Source organism: Solanum pennellii, chromosome 8, assembly GCF_001406875.1.
Source record: "Solanum pennellii chromosome 8, SPENNV200".
In the NCBI taxonomy this organism is placed as follows: domain Eukaryota; kingdom Viridiplantae; phylum Streptophyta; class Magnoliopsida; order Solanales; family Solanaceae; genus Solanum; species Solanum pennellii.
Genome location: NC_028644.1, coordinates 6,042,440 through 6,064,593, shown reverse-complemented (window position 1 = coordinate 6,064,593; position 22,154 = coordinate 6,042,440). Strand labels below are relative to the sequence as shown.

Genomic DNA, 22,154 nt, shown 5'->3' with positions numbered 1-22,154 from the left:
GGGGGGGGGGGGTCGGTTGGGCAATGGTAAAGGGGGAAAAAGAGATTAAAAGAAAAGTATGGAGAATAGGTGAAGAGAAAGTGGGTGGAGTTGATTATTGGTTTTATAAGTGGGGGATGGGTAGGGTAAAGTTTATTTGGGATTTAATGGGGGGAGGAGAAGAGTTAGTGTTGTTAATGGAGGTGCGTTAATGGAGGACTTTGGGAATTTGAGAAGGAAGGAGGACAAGAGTTGGAGAGGATTTGGTGAGCTGGGTCAGGTGATAATGAGTAAGTAAGGATATTAATGAAGGAATTAGGGGTTTTGAAGGGTTGGGTCAGGTTAGATCCGGGTAAAGACAAGATTTTAAAAATTTGGGTACGAGCGCGTTAGGGGAGCTAGGCGCCACTGTAGCGCCAAAAACTAGGCGTAGAACTTCTAGGCTTGGTGCGCCGCGTCACTCAGAACGCCATCATGCAGATGTAGGTACAATGGAGAGGCAATGCGCCCATAAGGCGCCCAAAATTTTCTTAAACTTCCATATCAGGCGCGCGCACCTACTAGTGCGCTTGGCATCAAATTTTGCTCTTATCCCCTTTTCTCACTATTACAATCTAAGTTATAAATCAGAAAATCCGATCGAACTAAAACTAATAATTGGAAGTACATCCTAGATTCTAAGAATTGAAATTACGCTAAAACAAAAATTCAAAACTAAAACATAACTATCTATCTATTACATATTATTCATGGGTTGCCTCCCATGTAGCGCTTGACTTAACTTCGCGGCACGATGTAGCTTAGATCCTTCATCATTTAGCTCAATAGCCTCCCGATAAGGATCCGAATCCACACCGAAGTAGTGCTTCACTCTTTGCTCATTTACCACCATCGCGCGTAGCAACGAGCGCAGAATTTTACTTGTGGCGCGGTGCGCCTAGAAGATTGCCAAGAAACTCTTTCTGAACTTTTGAGGGTGGCGCCTGGTGCCCAGCAGTGCCTTAACCACTGTGCCTTTTTGCCTTAGTCATTTTCTGCACATCTTTGCTCATCCTTTAATCATTCCAACTCCAATTCCTCCATGAGTTCCTACAGTCGGTAATCATATGTGTTAGTGTACGTTAATCACAATTATAACAAAAATAAAGCTAATAGACTCCAGATCATTTCTCAATTCAAGCACTTTATAAACAATTATTGAGAATGTAGGCATATAAATCTGTCTGAGATCAATATCATTCAAATTTAACAAATTGTTGAATGATCGTCTGATATGGCCCGAGGTCAATTAGAAACAAGGTGGTATTCTAATAGGCTAAATACACCTTGTGTATTGGGTCATTTTAGGTTAATGTACCTAAAAAAGGGTTTTGGCTTAGCTCTAACTTAGTTTACTAAGAGTGGGTTTTGAAATGAGACATGGTTACCCGAGTTGGACAAACTACGTGGTGAAGTGTGATGAATGACGTTATATGACCACAAGCCAACTATTCATTTATCACTTCAAAAAGAATTTAAATGTGCTTTTTTAAGAACAGTTATGGAAGCCACGTAACCACCTTTTTTCCTAATGCAATCTATTTGTCATTTGACTGAAATGTATGTCATGAGATGCAATGACAGTAAAATATTCAACATTTAACCACATATTTGTAAAATAAAAATTAATGCAAATAAACAGTTAGCCAAAATAAAATCCTTGTGGTAAGAACCTAGATGAATCCCCAGCGTAGTCGTCATTTTGTTACGACCCGATTTCTAACACTAAAGGTTTCGAATCCGATTTCACAACTTTTGCAATTTTATGAATTTTTTTGGAAAAATGTGTAATTTGGAAGTTGCCACTTAAGTTTTAGGGAAAAATTAAGAAAATCATTTAAAGGGTAAATTTTGAAAGATTACATTTTAAATAAATCAGATTCGGGTAAGGGTTCAAGTAATTCTCTAAGGAAGTGTTAGGCATGTTAGAGAATTCTCTAACACGCGGTTGACCGAAGGATTAAAAAGTTTGGCAAATTTTTTAAATGAGAACTTAAATTACTTTTAAAATATTATTGAAAACTTAGATAAAATCCTTTTGAAATTTGTAAAATCTCAAAAATAAATCTAACTTGAAAGTTTTATCCATAATCAAGTTTTGAATCATACAATTCATTTAAACTCATAAACATGGAGTAAATAACCTTGTTTAACAACCATGAAAGGATATAAAGAAAATCCTCAAGTTATTCACACAAAATCCCAAGTTAAATTAAAGGACAACTAATTTAGTTTAAGAAACTTAACAATTTTATCCTATTCAAAAATTTGAACTAAATAGTTAGTTCAAACTCATAAGCCTGGATTCAAAACTTTTCAACAACTATGAAAGAACATCAAAGGTTCTTAAGTTAATCTATAGGCTTAAATTATGAAACTTAAGAAACGTTTTGAAAATTTAAATACTTAAAGTTAATGAATAACATAATAATAAATAAACGTGTCTCAAAGATTCATCTAAGTTAGGCGGGTTATATTAAATTTAAACCGGATAAACTAAGGTTAGAGTTAATACACACTAAAATATCAAATTAAATGATCAAAAGAAGAAAGAAATTAGGCCCAAGCCCGGTTAATGTTCGCCCGGGCCAGTGTTTGGGCCTTTCAACTGTTAAGTTCTAGGACTTTTGGCCCATTTGTTTAAACTTTATGGTGTTGCTGCCTTTTGGACCATTTCTAGGTCATTTCACAATATATATTCATTGTATACACTGAGTGTATACTTCCATTTGTATATGACCCTATTTTTGTATATAAGATGTATATCAACTTATTTTGGTCTTCAACACTCTGTATATTAACTTTCCGTTGACAATGTTGACTCGATAACGGGAATCGGGCCTCCTTGGCCTATTTTGAGATGCAAGGAAGAACATAGGAGTTCATGCAGAACTCGAACAGATTTCACATGCAACAAAATAATGTTTAAAAGGATTAATAAATTGTCATGAATGAATGAACCAGTTTTCAGACAAAGCAATGCTATCAAAACCAAAGTTGTTTTAAATACACGATGTTTTATGTTAAAGACTCTCACATAGGTTCCATAATTTAATCACTGAATATACACCTGCAAATCAACATTACAAACAGTAAGACATATTAATGAGAACTAGAAAAATAAAAAAGTTCAGTCAATCATATTTAACAACTGAAACAACCAACATACACTTAGAACAGACAATCAGTGCTCACAATATACACTAAGAAACACAGAAATCAACCAAGACACATGCACCTGAAAATGAGAAGGAACTTACTAAATTAATCATGAAATGACTGTCATCTCTTTACTAAAATCAACTTATTTCGTATGAAGAAACCGATAATACATTAAGCAAAAAAATGTGGAAAGAAAACAAATAATTAGAAACTTGTGCAAGGGTGAACAAGATCATATCTCAACTTTCATTCAAATTATGTAAGAACGTAAACTACTCCTAAGAGATTAAGATAACATGATAACAAGCTACTGCAACACATCAAGACAACAAAGAAAACAACCAAGCACAAGTAATAAATGGAGAAAACCGAATAAAGCAGCCATCAAACTCGAAGTTGAAACCAAAGGACAGTAGACTACTCAAGCAGAACTAAATAGAGACTCAACTGATTTTTCACAACAAAACCAAGCTATATCGAAACTAAGAAATGAATTTAGAATAGCAGTTCATTGCTTCATTCACAAAAACTCATAGTACTCTAAATTCTAAAATGAATAAAAATAAAGAAGCTAAAGCGTAAAAGAAAATCGTTTTACCTCTATTGGAGCAGCGAGTCGGGACGACAATATTGTGACCACAAGCTTTCACACTGAACTACAACTCCGAGAATCCAGACGAACAAAGTGTAAGAATTATTTTTAATTATTATTAATTATTTCTTAGTGATAGCCCAAGTCCTACCATAAATAATATTTAATAAGGAATAGATCTCATCCGTACATTGATTACTTGATGGACATACCAGATTAAGTCATAACCTCTATATATTGATTCTCCCTTCACCCATTAGGGTTATCACATATTCTCTACAAAATTTCATTGTTGATGGTTGTGGTAACATAAAGATAGGGCAAAAAGGTAGAAACCAATTAACGACTAACGCTTCCGTTTTTATTTGTGATGATGTCCTTCTCATCAGGTATGTTCCCTTAACAATCTCTATGTAATATTACTGCGTTTAAAATCCTGATATTATGTATTCAAGTATTTAATCTTGCATGTGGCATCAGATTCTGGATAGTTTGAACAGATCAATCTTTATAAATTATATAACTGCATCAGCCTTGGTAGGGTAATAAAGAGGTAATTATCGTCCATCATCCCTAAATAAATAAATAATTATGTTTTGTTTTAAATTGCACAAATTCTGAATTTTTTTTATCCTCCCATAATGTAATAATTATGTTTTTTAGATTGTGCAATAAATTAAAGTGATCGTTATAATGAGTAATAAATGATATGTGTGTATTTAGTGCAGTATAGTTTGTTAATCACCAAAGTGACCAAACTAGAAAATTAATGTTTACATATATAATATTTATGATCACTTGGCATACGTAGATTAGTACAGTTCCTTATTTATTGACATATTTAGTATTCCAAGAGAGACTGATATGATTTTTCAACTTGATGCGTGTACTATATTTCTATAGTTTGTGAGTCACCAAAGTGGACAAACTAAAATTTTAAAATTATCCACGTGCACAAAATTTTATGATGTTATGTGTACTTTGTGCTTATATAGTTTGTTAGTCACCAAAATGACCAAACTAGAGAAATTAATGTCTCCACATATCATGTTTATGTTCACTTGATGCATGTATTATGTTCCTATAGTTTGTTAGTCACCAAAATGGTCAAACTAAAATATTTAAAATTATTCACATGCACAAAATTTTATGATGATATGTGTGCTTTGTATTTATATGATTTGTTAGTCACCAAAGTGGTCAAACTAGAGAAAGTAACGCATACACATCATATTTATTATCACTTGATGCATGTATTATGTTTCTATAGTTTGTTAGTCACCAAAGTGAACAAACTAAAATATTAAAAATTATTCACATGTACACAATTTTATGATGTTATGTGTGCTTTGTAATTATATAGTTTGTTAGTCACCAAAGAGGACAAACTAGAGAAAATTAACGTCTTCACATAACATGTTTATGATCACTTAACACGTGTATTATGTTTCTATATTATGTTAGTCACCAAAGTGGTCAAACTAAAATATTTCAAATTATTCACATGCACAAAATTTTATGAGATTATGTATGCATTTGGATTCATATAACTTGTTAGTCACCAAAGTGGTCAAACTAGTATGGTTAAGAAAAATATGCACTCATAAAATTGTCATTTTTCTAAGAAGGTTAATAAAATGTCTATATTGAAAATAAATAGATAAATTGACTTTTACTATTGCTAGAATTTGTAAAAGTTTTATCTAAAGGTGAATCTATCATTCTACGAAGGGAAAATTATGAGGTGAATTAATATTTTCAATCAAACATATATTGTATATCCAAACATATCGTATATGTTTGGTTAAAATTATTTAATTTGCATGTTAAAGATTAAAAAATGAAACTTAAATTATGATAGTGTGTCGTAGTATTTACGTAAAGGAGAATAACGATATACTTTTATCGTTTTACTGAATTCACTTTATTTTGATATGTACGCATGTATCTATTTGCATTATTCCTCTTCATTTGCATGTTTCATCTTTAATGTGCTCAATGGATTGAATTTCTGTGAGTGACATCAACAAGTCCAGTTCCACTTAGTGTTATGGATCTTGATTTGGCTTTGCTAAATGACAGACCTACTGTCATTATTGATAAGAGCAATGAGGATGAGAAGTCTTTTCATAAATCATAGGAACGCTCTAAAAGATTGCTAACAACATTAATAGTACTATTCCACAAACAGAAAGTGTCACGGTATACCTGAAGTTTGTGGAAGAACGTTTTCGTTTTGCTAATAATTCTCTCCCTGATACACTAATGGTTGAACTAACGACCATGAAGTCTGATGGGTCGCGTAATATGTAAAATCATATCACCGAGATGACTAACATTGCAGCAAGAGTTTGGACCTTGAGGATAAAAATGGATGACACCTTCTTAGTTCAATTTATTCTGAACTCATTGTCTCTTGAGTATGAACCTTTCAAATTAATTACAACACTATTAAGGATAAGTGAGATGTTAGTAAATTGACCAATATGGTTACAGAAGAGGAGTCAAGACTTAAGAAACAAGGAGGTCATTCCATTAACTTAATATGTCAAGGAGCTGGTAAAGGACTTAAATTGAAAGCCAACAAGTTTAAGAAAAATAAAGCACCTGCTAAAGTTTAACAAGATACTTATAAGGAACTCAAGGTTTATGTTTGTCGTTTGTATAAAAAAAAAAGAATGACACTATCTGAAAGATTGTCTGAAATGTAAAGCTTGATTTGAAAAGAAAGGTACATTTAGTGTCTTGTATGTTTCGAATCAAATTTAGTAGAAGTTTCTAATAATACTTGGTGGCTTTACTCTGGTGCAACTATTCATGTATCACTATGTTGCAGGAATTCACTACGAATCCAAATAAAAAGAATTATTGTGCATGGGAAATCGCATGAGGCATAGGGAATTATCGTTTGATTATTTCACTACATTTAGCACCAAAAATTCAAAAAAAAAAAGAGAGAAATTAAACTAGAAATAACAAATCTCTGAAATTTTGCAAGTTAAGCTAAATATGAGTTTTGGTTCAACTTCAAACGACCATAACTCCTAGCACAAGATGATTTAGGTATGCTACAAGACACCATAGAAAATATATTTGAATTATATTTCCAAATACATCAATTTTGCTATTTTTCGAGTTCGGATGAGTGAGATGTGACCTTTTGAAGTTAGGTTGTCCAGTTAATGAAAGTTTGCAGAAAATAGTGAGGGGTATTTTTGTCCTTTCCTTATCCAATCAGATTTAAATCGTTTCTAGTCATATTTTAAGGTTATAATATTTTTAGGTTAAGTTTCATAATCCTAAAATATGCTTAGGGTTTTAGTTGAGGGTTCAAGAAGAGGATAGAAGAGAAAAGAGGAGAAAAGATGAAAGGATGAAGGCGTTCATCGACGTTCTTGAGTTTAGTTGCGGATTTTCGCCATGGGTCTAATCTCTAAGAGGTATGTAAGCTTTCATAGTGTTGGGTTAGTTCACCCACACGCCAATCATATATTTTTTCAGCGAAATTTAATGCTTAAAGTATAAAGACTAGTGTTCTTAATGAGTTCTTGAAAGGTGTTCTTGAAGTTCATTCTAAATCTTATTGTGTTGGATTTTTAATGATTCCTTGAGATCAAATTGAGTAATTTTAGTGTTTTTTCCAATATATTAGAGTGTAATTAAGTGAAGCAATCGAATCCAAGTGATTAGGGTAGAAACCGTTCGAATTTAGGCGATTTAGGGAGAGAAAACGAGCAAAAGTGCTCAACAAAATTTTCTGGGTTGGGGCTTGGCACGGACCGCCTGCAAGAGTGCCCTAAACCCATCTCTGTTCGTTAGGGGTTGGCTCCCCGCGCCACTCATATCCCCAGGGTCGTATGCCCCCTCCAAATTGCCTTCGGTTGCTCTGTTTGAGTTCGTTAAAAGTGCATCTTCACCCGTTTTGATTCTAAACACTTTAAACTATTTCTAAACACTTAAAAATCATCCATAACATGAATCATAACTTCGAAACAACAATTCAAATTCAAGGTGAAGTCAATATTAAGTTTTGAGAGTTTTTCCGAACCTTTTGAGAGAGCCCCTTAATGTTTTTTTGATGAGTCTTCTACAACTTCTAGTAACTTGTTTTCAAGACTCAATTAAGTGAGTATAAGAGTGAAAATTATGTATTCACAAGTCAAAAGTATCACCTCAATCCTTCATGTCATGAACCAAAACTCTTGAAATTCATAATTCACATTCAAGAGAGAGTTAAGAATAGAGTTCAAGAAAGTCTTTAAGTTGAATTGTGAATTCTTTGAGATCCATCATTGAATTGAACTAAGTTTTGAGGAAATAAATAAGAGAATGAGAGAGTCACATACATGAGTTCCATCAAGTTACTTAGACCTTCGAGTCGAGTCAGGTCGAGTTGTTCATGCTCATAATTCAGCATGAACCCTATAAGTCGAACAGTCTTGAGTTGAGAAGTATCTTTGAGTTCTTGAGTTGAGTAGTTCATGCTCATGATTCCGCATGAACCCCTCCAATTTAAAAATGATGAAATCATCCATAGGAGATCATGAACCTTGAATCCATACTTCAATTCAAGGAAGGTTAAGAGCCAAGTCTATAAGTTAAGAGCAAGTCAAAGTAAAGTTTATAAAGTTTTCTAAAGTCTTTCACAAAAGTTTTCACTTTGTTTTAAAGACATAAAGTCCAAGTCAATAAGAGTTGAGTTAAATACTCAAAATCTATAAGGGAACTAAATATTTCCTAAGAGTTAAGTTTCAAGTTAAGTTAAGAGTTGAATTCATTTCTGAAAAGTTATAAGGGAACTAAGTATTCCCGAAAAATTTATAAATGTTTTCACATTTAAGTTAAGAGGAAACTCAGAGTTCCAAAAGAGTTTTGAACAAAAAGGGGAACATTGATTCCAAAAGGAGTTTTTTAAAGCTAAAGGGTTCAGTAAATTATTTCAACCCAAAGGAAGGAAGTTTTATTAAAAGTATGAGGTAAAGTACATTTTGGAAGTAGTATTGAGAACCGATATGGGGATAAGAGTTCATATTAACTCAAGTCTCTATGTAAACCATTTAGCCAGCAGGAATTGACGGGTCATACTTTTTAGATGATCACGTAAGGAGAGCTAGTGGATCCACTAAGTTAAGTAAGGTCTTTTACCGATGGCAAGGTATAGGATGGTCCTTGGGAAACATGAGGTGACTTGTTGTATCATCACTTAGGCTCAAAGTGATGGTTGTCGGTGTAACACCATGAAAATCCAAGACTCATGGTAAAGCCCAACATAGGTGTCATAAAGTCTAGAAACTATTTCTAAGTCCATTTTTAATGAATATAGGTCATTTAGAAGGTTTAAGAACCAAAATGTCCAAAATGTCTGGGAAGTTGGTTCAAAGAGATGTTATTGTGCCTTAGACTTTTTACTAATTTTTAGGAGTCGGAAATGTATGAAAAATGGGTGGAAATGTAGATAATGGGTTTTTGAGTTGTTTCATGATTGAAACGTTTGGGTACGACTCCCCAAGGACCAACCAAGGTCCCTTGAGGAGGATCCCTGCAGTTTGATGCAACACTGCCTAGCAGCGTGCATCGACAAGACATACGACGGTCCATAAGTGTCTCAACAGGGCATCGAGGCCACAGTCTTCCCACACTTAGAAAGATTCGTGAAGTCCCTTGGTTACCTAGCTACTGTTACACGCGACGGAAGGGGTTGACGAGGCGTCAATGGCTCGATGAGGCGTCGAGGCCACCGTCATCCCGTACTTAGAAAAATTGGAGGAAGCCCTCGCCTGAAAATTCTCTGAACGAGACGACGGAGTGAAGGACTGATCGGGGGTTGTCCGTCGACTCACCGATGGACAGTCGATCGGGGTCTCATCAGTAAGGGTCGAAAATCACTAATGAATTTTAAATGATTTCATTTAATTAATTAAGTGGTTTAGGGATTAGTTAGGGATTAAAGGGTGACTAATTAAGTTAATTAAGACCCTCTATGGATACCCTTAACCCTCACTAACCTAAAGAAAACTCTCAAAATAAACTCTCTTCCTTCTCTCTTATTTCTCTCTCTACTTGAACTCACCATTGAAGGCTAGCAAGAACTAGGATTTGGGGGCTGGAAAAGGGTGGATTTTTCATCAAATTGTTGAGAAACATTAAGGTATGGGTTCTATTCACCTTTAATATCCTTTCCTCAGAGGGTTCTTCAAAATAGATTTCAAAAAGTTGAGTTTTCTTATGGGTTTCATTCAATTACAAAATTGAAGTTATGGATTGAGTCGTTAATGAATTTTTAGGGTTATATTGAGTAGATTTACATGTAATTCAGTTTGTTTATGATAATTGTTGATGGGTTATTCTAATTGAAGAATATGATCCTCTAACCCTAACCCTAGGTAGTGATCTTGACCTATGTTGTATGGTGATCATTCAATTGAGTTGGTTGTTGATTAGATTGCTATCCTATGGTGATATTATGGTTAAATTAAGATGAATTATAGGCCTATAATTCTAGTTATTGAGATGAAATTTAGGTTATGAATTATAATGTGAAATTTGCCTATGTACCTTGTCTCAAGTTGTGATCTAAAGATGAATTGTGTCATAGTGATGCAATTGGCCTTGTTATTCTATTGGTTATCATTGTGATATGATGTTAATCCCCAAGTTTGGTATAGTTATGGGTTGATGGTAAGACCTTGATGATAAGCTATGAGAAAGACTTGGTAAGTCTTAGAATCTCTATCTTTACTTCCAATTGTGATTGATTGTTGTTAAGCCATGAAATTACATTAGAGTATGCCTTATACTATGATTATAGGGTGGTATGATATTGAAATTGAAATGCCTTGACTATGTTGTGAGGTTGATTAAGGTGTATGTGGTATAAGGATGGTCAAAAACTATCAATGTGCCTTAATATGTTATAAAACGCTAATGTGTTAACCTCACTTATATGAATTGTGATGAAAGGACTTATACTTATACAATTCTTATTGAGATATTGATGATGATGATTATAGAAGGGTTAGACCCTATGACCTAAATAAAGTTATGATTGATAATTAAAGGCTTAGAGACATTTCAAAAAGGGACTTTAGCTTAGCACCGAGTGAACTAGATAGAGAAGTGTCTCTTCCAACGTAGGGAAGGTAGGAGCACTACATTACTCTTGAGATTGGAGACCATAATGAATGGCGCATAAAGAGGGTCCCAACTAAATCTCCTAGTTCTTGAACTATGTTACCCCATAGGAATACTAGATAGTGGATCCACGTAGTCGCTATGTTTTATGTTTCGGTACTACCTTGGCAAGTAGTTCGCCTTCTTTCGGTGTAGGGTTTTATGACACCGGATCCACACTAGCTCATGTGGTATATGTCGGTTAGGGCAAGATTTTCCCAAAAGGTAAAACAAATTTAAAGGACTTGAACTCGAACTTGGATAACCTAAGGGTTCTAGCTTAGTCTAGGTAGGGGTATGGGACTCTACCTAGACATTGCACTAGTTAGTATTGATGGGAGTCTTAGGAGGAGGTTCTTATATGTTTATGTTAATATAATATATAATGTATATATGTGATGACCATGTGATATTGTTGATAATATATGTTGATTAGTTCATTTATGAATATGCCATGGATTATAATGATAATATAAGATGAGATGTAAGCCTAAAAGCAATGATATGTAAAGTTGGGCATTAGTCATGTTTTCTTGTTGAGGATACTTGATTGAGTAAAGTTATGGGGCTTTGCTTGGTTATTGCACTTGTTGACTTGATAAGGACTTGTGAGTAATTATCTTGCTTATTATGATATGTTTAACTCTTGTTCATTCTTGTGATATTATTCCTTGATGTTAGGATTGTAGTACATCATAATTCTAAGTTTGTTGGGATAAGTGTTACTTGTTGAGATAGTAAGCATGTTTGGTTGATTACTATTACTTACTTGAATTTGCATTAAGCCCCTAAAAGGGATAGAATGACATGTTTTGATAAAAATTCCCTTTCAACATGTTTTTCTTGTGTATATGTGCAATAAAAGTAGAAGACTATGTAACCTTCCTATATGAACGGTCGATGTATACTCGATATGAATATATATTATGTGTATGTAGAGGTCTATGTAAACCTCCAAGTAGAGAAAATAAAAGTTTTAAATTTTCCGCATTTTTCATCCTATGAATGTAATGACATGAAACTAATAGGCTAGTGTTAGTCCTTAAAAAGGATAACGACGTCGGATACGTCTGAGGGGTAAACCCGAATGTGACAGTTGGTTAGAGAAACTCCCACAGAAACTATGTTACTTTCTTAAATAAGTAAAGTTAAGTTTGTTATTGCATTTTATTTAACAAACTAAGTTAGTTTTACTGTTTTATAAAGCTTTTTACATATAGCATGTGTATAATTGTTTTATATTGAGTTGAGTATCCATAGTCGAGTATCATATCATTGAGTTCAGTATTAAATGTCTGAGTTGAGTATCTTATTGTTGAGTATTCCTTGAGTTTCAACTTGAGAAGAGGTAACCATGTTTCCATTTTTTTAGTCAAGTATCAAGCTTACGTTATGCTTTAGAATCCCCTTACATGCTCGTACATTCCACGTATTGAGCCAATTGACCTGCGTCTTCTCATGATGGAGACACAAGTATTAAGGATCATCAATAGGAGCTTTATTGATAAATCCCACAGTTCGAGTTAACCATTGTGAGCCTCCTTATTTCCGGAGGATACCATTTACTTTTCAGTTTAGTTAGAAAGTCGTCGGTCTTGTCTCGACTTCCATCTTTATCAGTTAGAGGTTTCATAGATAGTCAACATAGTTGAGGAGTTTGTATTAATCATTTATTTTATCTAATTTTTTAAAGACTAAAGTTGCCAATTTTATGAATAGTTGTATATATTATTTTTATTCAAAATTGTTCATTTGAGTCAAAGTCTTGTAAAGTTAAATTCTATTGATTGTTGATTCAGTTTTTAAGTTTTGTATGCTTAAGTAAGTCCTTCACTTGTAGTCAGTTAGGATGAAGGTTCGCTTGGGGACCAACAATGGTCTTTGAGTGTCGGCCACGTCCAGAGTGTAGGCTCGGGTCATGACAACCTTGATTTATTACACACTTTTTATGTTCATTCAGTTTTTAGGAATCTGATTTCTCTTTGAAGACTTGATGTTTCTTGATATGATTTAAGTTTGGACATGGTTGTTTCAATTTATATAAGAATACTATTTTTTATGGTTATGGTGTTCTTACTGATGGTTTACATAGACTGAAACTCGAAAATAATTAGACGTACTTCACTAAATGAAAGTTCTGATTATTTGTGGCATAAGTGTTTGAGTCATGTATCTAAAGAAAGATTAAAAGTGTTAGTAAAGAACCAGATTCTTCCGAATCTATATTTTATTGACCTTGATATATGTTTAGATTGCATTAAAGAAAAGCAAACCAAGCATATCAAGAAAGGTGACACAATGAATACTCAACTTATTGAAATTATACACACTGATATTTGCGGACCCTTTGATGTTTCATCTTTTAGTGGAGAAAAATATTTTATCACCTTTATCGATTATTTACGTTATGGATTTATCTATTTGTTGTAAGCAAAAGAATCTCAAACAATGAACGCTCTCAAAGTGTACGTTAAATAGGTTGAAAGACTATTAGATAAGAAAGTGAAAATCATTAGGTTAGATAGAGGTGGTGAATATTATAGAAATTTCAGAACAATGTCTAGGTCCATTTGCAAAATTCCTTGAGAATGGTGAAGTTGGTGGGAGTATTGAATGACAAAGTGTGGAAATTAATGAGGTAAGGGTAAATATTTCGTTGCCCATGAATGTACCTACTTTTGCACCAATCACAAATGTTTTTCCTCTTGTTGAAGAACACTATAACAATATTGAACAACATTTGGGTGAACACTTCAAGTAGGAACTAACTCACAAGTATCTCATGCAAATGAACATAAACAATGTCATAAAAAAATCGGACATTATGTGATTAGTTGCAAGAGTCAGATTTTGACATTGCAATTAATAAAGATTTGATTTCATTTTCACGAGTCACAAAAAACAATGAGTCTGATAAATGGATTGATGCCATGAATGAAGAGTTAACATCCATGGAATAAAACAAACTCTGAGATCTCATACAATTACCAGAAACTTCTAAAATAATCGAGTATAGATGGGTCTTTTAGACCAAACGCGATTCAAATGGTAATATTGAATGATATAAAGCTAGGCTTCTTGCCAAGGGATACACTCAAAAAAAGGAGGCATTGATTATAACGGGACTTTTTCAACGGTCTCAAAGAAAGACTCATTAAGAAGTGTTTGGCTTTGGTATCTCATTATGATTTAGAGTTACATCAAATGGATAGAAGTGTTTGGCTTTGGTATCTCATTATGATTTAGAGTTACATCAAATGGATGTGAAAGTGTCTTTCTTAATTTAGACCTCAAATGAGGATGTTTATATGGACCAACCAAAGGGTTTCAAAGTTAAAGGAAAAGATCAAATGGTGTGTAAGCTAAAGAATTCAATATATACACTCAAACAAGCCTCACGATAATGGTATATAAACTTTAGTAATACTATAATATTTTTTGGTTTTAAGGAAATTACCGTTGATCAGTGCACATACCAAAAGATCAATGGAAGTAAGTTTAAACTTTTAGTCTCGTATGCGGATGGCATTTTACTTGCTACTAACGATTTAGACGTATTGCGTGAGACGAAAAACTTTATTTTTATGAACTTTGAAATGAAAGATATGGGTAAGGCATCCTTGTTATTGGGATAGAAATATTTCGTGACAGATCACAAGGATTATTGTAACTGTCTCAAAAAGGCTTTACCGAAAGAGTTCTAGATAGATTTAACAAGAACAATTCTTCAGCGGGAATAGTTCCTATTAAAAAGGTACAAATTAAATCTCGTGTATGCCCAAAGACTGATGTAGGACGAAAGAAATGATCTCAATTCCTTAATCTTCTATTTTTAGAAGTTTGATGTACGTTCAAACTTTCACAAGACAGTTATTAGCTTTGTGATCGGAATGCTAGGAAGATATCAAAGTATTCATGGAATTGATCGCTGAAAAGATACAAAGAAAGTTGATGGCACGTTATGAAGCCACAATTCGTACATTATGGATACAAAACTTTATTTCAAGACTTGGGGTTGTCGACACCATTACCAAGATGCTAAAAAATTATTCATGATAATGCTGCAGCAGTATTCTTCTCCAAGAATGATAAGAACTCCAAATATGTCAAACATATGAAACTAAAGTACGTTACAATCAAGGAAGAAATTCGTAAACAAAGAGTGTTACTTAAGAATATTAGAACTATTCTCATGATTGCAGATCTGTTAACAAAAGACTTACAACCAAATACATTTAAAAAACATGTTCAATGAATGGATCTTGGCTTTACTTATGATTGATACATTTATGATGTTTTTACACTCTGAGCTCAAATTATGTGTTTGATATACATTAATGAATATCTTGTTTCTCATAATGGTGTATATATTATTGTTTTGAGATATTACAAGATAAGTCTCTATGAGACATTATTGTGGACCGTAAGGTTATATGTTTTATATCTTATGGACCTAGTATGATAAGTTGTTAATGTAGTAGTATATGGAAGAAAGTATGTAGCTTAATATTTATGTACAGCCGTCATAACTCATATTAGTAGTTTGTTATATTGGGTATGTATGATGGACATTATAGAAGAGACTTATCATACGCGCAACTAATGCTCATGAAATATTAATGTTATATGGTCATTGTGCAAAGTGGAAGAATGTAAGAATTATTATTAATAATTTCTTACTTATGGGCTATGGCCCAAGTTTACTTGCAACCCAAGTCCTACTATAAATAATATTTAATAAGGAATAGATCTCATTCGTACATTCGTTACTTGATGGAGTACCAAATTAAGTCATAACCTCTATAAATTGGTCATCTCTCAACCCATTGTTATCACATATTCTCTACAATAATTCCATTGTTGACGGTTGTGATAACATAAAGTTAGGGCAAGGAGGTAGAAACCAATTTACGACTAGCATTTTTGCTTTTCCATGTGATGATGTCTTCCTCATCAGGTATGTGCTCTTAACGATCTCTATGTAAGATTATCGCTTTCAAGATCCTGATATTATGTATTCAATTGCTTAATCTTACACAAAGTAGAAGCAAACAAGAATGAGGACTAAGAAAAATCTGGATTCGGATCTTAGAGCTACCCTAAATTGTATGTAACAGTGTAGTTGGTACTTTTAGTGTATTTTCGTCTCTAATGCTAATTGATTCCTATGTTTTCCAACCCCTAAGAATGAAGACGAACAAGGGTCTTTTATAGAAAAAAAAACTGGGGTTCGATTTTAGGGGGAATTCAGGAGCGATTTTTGGGATGAATTTCAAAATTCAACTTCTCCATGAATAAGGAAAGTTGGTTGCTTACGTATATTCCCAAATTCTCAAAAAATTATAACGGGCGAGTAATCGGAGCCATTCGATTTTGACGTCAAGACGAGTGAATTGTTGGGATCGCTCCACATATCACTGGCGCTTGTACGAATTGTCAAGGGAGTGAGGAAGACGACGAGAAAAAATGCAGTGTATGTTGTACGCGTAGCTGACGTCGTCTACACACCGTCAGTCTCGGTGAATTCGCCGTGAGATGTCGCTTGAGTTGATGTTTGGATGTTGTTGGAGTTAACACTACTTTTGTTGTTAATTTTCGCTACTTTCGCCTGGGTTTCTTTGTGTTGGGATTGGGCCGGATCGCAACGGCTGGACAGGTCGAGCTCGTTGGAATGGAATAAATTGTTGAGGAAAAGAGAATGGGCTGCTGGGATGTGTTGTAAAAGGGCCCAAAATCTTGGCTTTTGAACGAGAGTTGAACACAAAGTAAGGAATTATTAGAATTGTAATTGAAGAAATGACCAGATGAATTTCAATTATAGCCAGTTGGAACTAAGAATTTAACTAAACTGAGGGTAATTGGTGATTCGGTTAAAAAAATAAATAAGCCAAATTAATAATAATTAATTAACAACCTTCTTAATCTTAAAAAATTGTAAACTAATGATTCAAAATTATAACTATAATTTAATAAAATACTTACTAAAATTAAAATCTTTTTTTTTCTTGAGATGATTTCAAAATGTTTATAAGATTTACCAATTAAAAAAACATATTTATTATTTAAAAACTATAAAAATTACTAAAACTACTTTAAAATATCTTGAAAAAAACACAGTTTTAAATTTTTTTTATAGAACTAATTATTCCAAAGCGTTTAAAATTTGAAGAAGCTCGAAACTTAGTTCCTATCATGGAGGGTCAAAATTGGGTGTCAACATATGTAATTTCATTTTATATTATGTTTTTCTTTATTTATACTACAATATATTGCAAGACTTCATATGAACTGTGCTAGGTTATTTTTTTCTCGTTTCAATTTTTGTCGTTTATGACAAGCTTTGAGTGTGAATTGAGTTTGAGACATTTAGTGTCCTTTTTGCACATTTAATTGGACTTATTGATCATTATATTGTGGAACCAGTACTTGTGCATATCATTATGTATTTGTTGTGAAGATATATTTTCTAAAACTTATTCATGAGTATTAAATTAGTGGGTAGAGAATCTTAATGGGTTATATTTAGGTGAAATGGTCTGGTGGACCCTTGTACTTGTATAGAATTGTATTTTGGACATTCCTACTTACCCTTTTGCCATCTGAACCTCTGAACCCATCCAAACCCAACATTTTAATCACTTTCTTTCATGTGGCATCCTATGTGGAAAGACTCCACATGGAGCGTGTGATACACTCAAAGCAAGAGCATGAGACGCCTTAAAAAAGCAGTAACTTTCTTCTTTATTTCACTCATCACCATTGTTAGTGCCTTCTTGAGATTTTTCCTCTTTTTTTGTCAGTCTTGTCTCTGCGATTTTTTCCTCTTTTATTTTTGGCGTCTTTATTTTTTCCTTCGATCTACTCATCTCTTTTTTTTTTGTTTGATTCTATTGCATTTTTGTTAGTCTTCACGATGATGGTTCAATGTTGCTACTTTGGAATATATGCTGAACTAAAGACATCAAGAACACCAATTAATCCTGGAAGAATGTTTTGAGGCTCCCAAAAATATTCATCCCGGTAATGTGTGTGGATTATTCCAATGGGTTGGTTCAAATGATTCAACATGTCAAGAACAATACAACATCAAGAATTCATCAACGAGTTCAGGTCAAGGAAGATAAGCAAGAGAAGGAAGACATAGAAGACAAAGAAGGCAAGAAAGACAAGGATCAAACACTAGTATTGATATCACTATTATTGTGATTGTTGTTATTTGGTTTCTAGCCGTTATTTTTAAGATATATTGATTTGTACTATGTGTTAGTTGATAATGAAATGGATTGTATTTGCTTCAGAAATCTGAATAGCAACTTCATTCAAACACAAATTCATACAAAAAAAAAACAAAGTGTTCCCAATAGCAACTTAACACAAATTCATATACAAAACAGTACAACCAAATCAATTGGGATCAAGTCATTAATCAAAAAAAATTTAGTTAGGATCAGTCCATTAAGCTAAACAAAGTGAAATCTAATGTGTGCCTTGAGTGCCTTGAGTGTTTGGTGTGCCTTAAGTGCTTGGTGTGTCTTGAGTGTTTGGTGTGCCTTGAGTGCTTCAGTAATTCTCCTTTCATAGTTGCCTTTGACTAATTGCAGCTCTTCCCTTCCACCTTAGTCCATTGGTTTTGTAACCAAGATCAATATTTGTAGGAGTTGAACTTATCAATGTAGCACTATGTAATACCCTATCAGTATTTCCAGACTGAGAGAACAACAAAAACTTTAACTTAGAGATGAATTAATATCAGTTAAAGCAATTTAATGTGTTTAAATGATAATATACATACCTTCTCAGTTACACTGCCACCTGATCCAAATAAGAGACCATAACCAGCTGTCTTAGCTTTTTTTGGTCTTGGTTTTTTATAGGCAAGAGATGCACCACCTCTCAAAGTTGTGTTAGTCTTTATTTATTTGCTAGTTGCACTAGAAGTTAATTGTTGATTGCAACTTGCACTTGGACCTGCTCTTGGACCTGCATATGACGTGCAACTTGGAGTGCAACCTGCACTTAGACCAGCTCTTGGAACTGCACTTGAAGTGCAACCTGCACTTAGACCTGCTGTTGTAATTTCACTTGGACTTGCATTTACACTTGACTGGCTTCCAATTGCAGCATCAACATATGTAAAATCTGAAGTTGCAGCATTTCCAGCAGTTGCATCACTTATTCCAGTAGCAACATTTGAAGTTCCAGCAGTTCCAGCACTTGCATCACTTGTTCCAGCAGCAGCATTTTTCTACAAATATATATTAAAGTCAAAAGTATAAAAAGAGTAAAATCAGTAACAAAGAGACATTAAAGCACAACTTACAAGAGTTGGACATTTTTTCTTGTTATGTCCAATAGTCTCACACAGAACATTTTTTTTCTTTCCCTTCCTTGTAGCCTTTCCAAACTTCTTCATAACTGGCTCATCACTATCTTTTCTCTTGTTTTTTCCTGGTCTTCCTGGCATGGCTGTAATTTCAGGTGGTTCAATGGTTGGTATATCACTTTTTGGTCATATCTTCATGTTTGTCATAGGTTGAATAAACCTATTGTATGTTTTTAGGTATGTTTCTTTTTTATACCAGTGATCAACAAATGACTCAACAACCCAATCCTTAAAATGAATTGTTGTAAATGTATGACCACAAGGTATTCCCTTTAATTGTCATGACCTACAACTACGCACCTTCTTTTTTTAGGTCAACAACATGTTTATATGATGGATCATAAATCTCAAAGCCAAGATCACCATTAAACTTTACCTCACAATTATCTGCAATTTCAACGTTTTTCTAAGAATATGCATAGCCATTGGTGATACATCAGTAATCCATTTTTCTGAAAATTCTCTCTTTTGATTCATTATTTTCATAACTTTGACTCTTATTTCATCTAGCATAGTGATTATTGATTTGCATCTAGCACCTAAAATCCAAATTTTGAAAGCCTTACACATGTTGTTCTCAACCACATCACACTTGCTATGTTCTTTAAAATATGCGCTACACGATGCTTCCTATTTATACTTAACAGAGCTTCTATAATACCTTCTCCTAACTCACTTAATTCATCAAGTTTGGACTGTAAAAGTACCTCAAATGGTGCCAGGCAACTTGTCAGAATTTTCTTCTCCTTTCTTCACCCCTCCAGTCTTTCTTCCAGTTTGCCCATATATGCCTAGAACACCATCTAATTTCAGCATCTGGCAAGACATCAATAAGTGCAAGATGAAGACCCTATCAAAAAAAGAGCATTTGACATTCAATAATGTTAAATATCAATTACTCCAAAAATAAAAGAATAAACAAATAATATAGTAATACCTTCTGCATATCAGACATCACTGTTAGTCCTTCACCTGCTCCTAATCATGTTTGATGCACTTGAGAAACCAAGACCATGTCTCATTGGTTTCTTTATCAACTACTGCTCATGCTATAGGGTACATATGATTATTTCCATCTTTGGAAATGCAAGTTAACAGTTCACCTTTACATACACCTTTAAGAAATGCACCATCTAAACCAATAATCCTCCTACACCCTTCTTTCCATCCACTTTTTAATAAACCAAGACAAATATTGATGCTCATAGACACCTCTTTTCATGGAATTGTGTTCTTGGATGTCCTAATAGATACAGTAGTTCCAGGATTTGTGGTCTTTAATTGCTCAGCATAATCATACAACCTAGCAAACTCCTTTATGAAATCTCTTATATGTTCATTCATAACTTTCAGTTTTTTCCTTTCTACAACTTGTCTTACTAACATACAAACCATACTCCTTTTGTATCAAAAATTGAATCTGATGTAGTTTGATGGTAGGCTCACTCATAATCCACTCCTTGTAATGTTTACTAATTCAAATGGGGGTCACCATTTGATTCTTGTTCTTTTAAAACACTTGTGGATTGTAAGATATGTTTTAACATTGAAGTTTTCGGTGTTACCATCAATACTTTCAAGAATATGTCAAGGATAACCCTTTTTCTTACAATGTGCCCTTATCCTTTCCTTCTCATTAGGTTTCAACTTAATATTAACACCCTTCTGAATAGAGTAAGTTTGTAGCCTCCGTGAACTCAATGTTATTCAAAAATACCATATACAATTGGGCTAAAAACCCTTTTTAGCAGTTGGATCAAAGTAAACCTTTGTACCACGTGGATTTCAATATCATACGTGGATTATTATTTTTTTCTTTTTGGCCAACATGTACGTGGTTTGTGCACACGCACCATTCCACAACAAAGAAAGTGTTTAAAATGTTGGGTTTGGATGTATTGTGGGGTCCAGATGACAAAATGGTTAGTATGAGTGTCCAGAATACAATCATATACAAGTACAAGAGTCTATCATACCATTTTGCCTTATATTTATATATAGCTCACTATTCCTTATAATGGAATGTTAATGTGAGTGTCATGTTTGAAACAACCATATATTATGAGGGCTAAAGAGCTTGTGTGAATGGTCTACTTAAACTTGTGAGCCTGATTTAATGGAGGAAGAGGAGGAATATGATTCTTCCGCTGGGTATTGAGTCAGGCCAAGGGTTTAAAATTTGAATTAGAAAATAATTCAAAGTTTATCAATCATGATGTTTTTGATACGACTTATAATGATTGATTGAATGTTCATATCAATCAAAGTAGGTCAACTTTTATTCGTCAGGTTATTCAAATAAGCTCGTTATTTGAATAACTTTTATAACGAGAATATGCTCATTTGTCTCATTTCACTTAATTATACCAATCAACCGCATTAAAGTGGTTGAGAACCATAATGTTTCAGATTCAAAACTAAGGGACATTACTATGAAAATGAGACTTCATCCTTATTACATTACAAGCAATACCTGAAATTCCTAAAATGCTCCTCAAATTCCGAGCTTGGTAAATAAGGCCATGGTTAAGTCTTTTCTTTCGGCCTTGTTGTGATAAGGGGATATGTTTTTGCATACCGGCCAAGTTTATCAACTTTTTCGAAAATGATAAAAAGAAAGGTAGGCTAAAATAGAGAGGAAAAAACTGTTGGGCTTTGTGGAGGCTTGTGAGCCGGCCCGACCCATTACTGAAACCCTAGGTTAACCATTTGGCTTTCCTATAAATATGATCCTTGTATTTGTAATTCCATAGCAGCACAAGTGAAATAAAAATCCTCCTGTTACAGTCGTGGAGTAGGGAAACCGAACCACGTTAAATTCTTGTGTGT

At 33.7% G+C, this 22,154-nt stretch overlaps 1 protein-coding gene across 1 annotated transcript in view; it reads left to right on the top strand.

The window, feature by feature from the left end:
- LOC107027319 (F-box protein At5g03100-like) overlaps nt 1-22,154 on the top strand; it is a 61,625-nt gene that overhangs the window by 33,452 nt on the left and 6,019 nt on the right. The window lies entirely within an intron of this gene.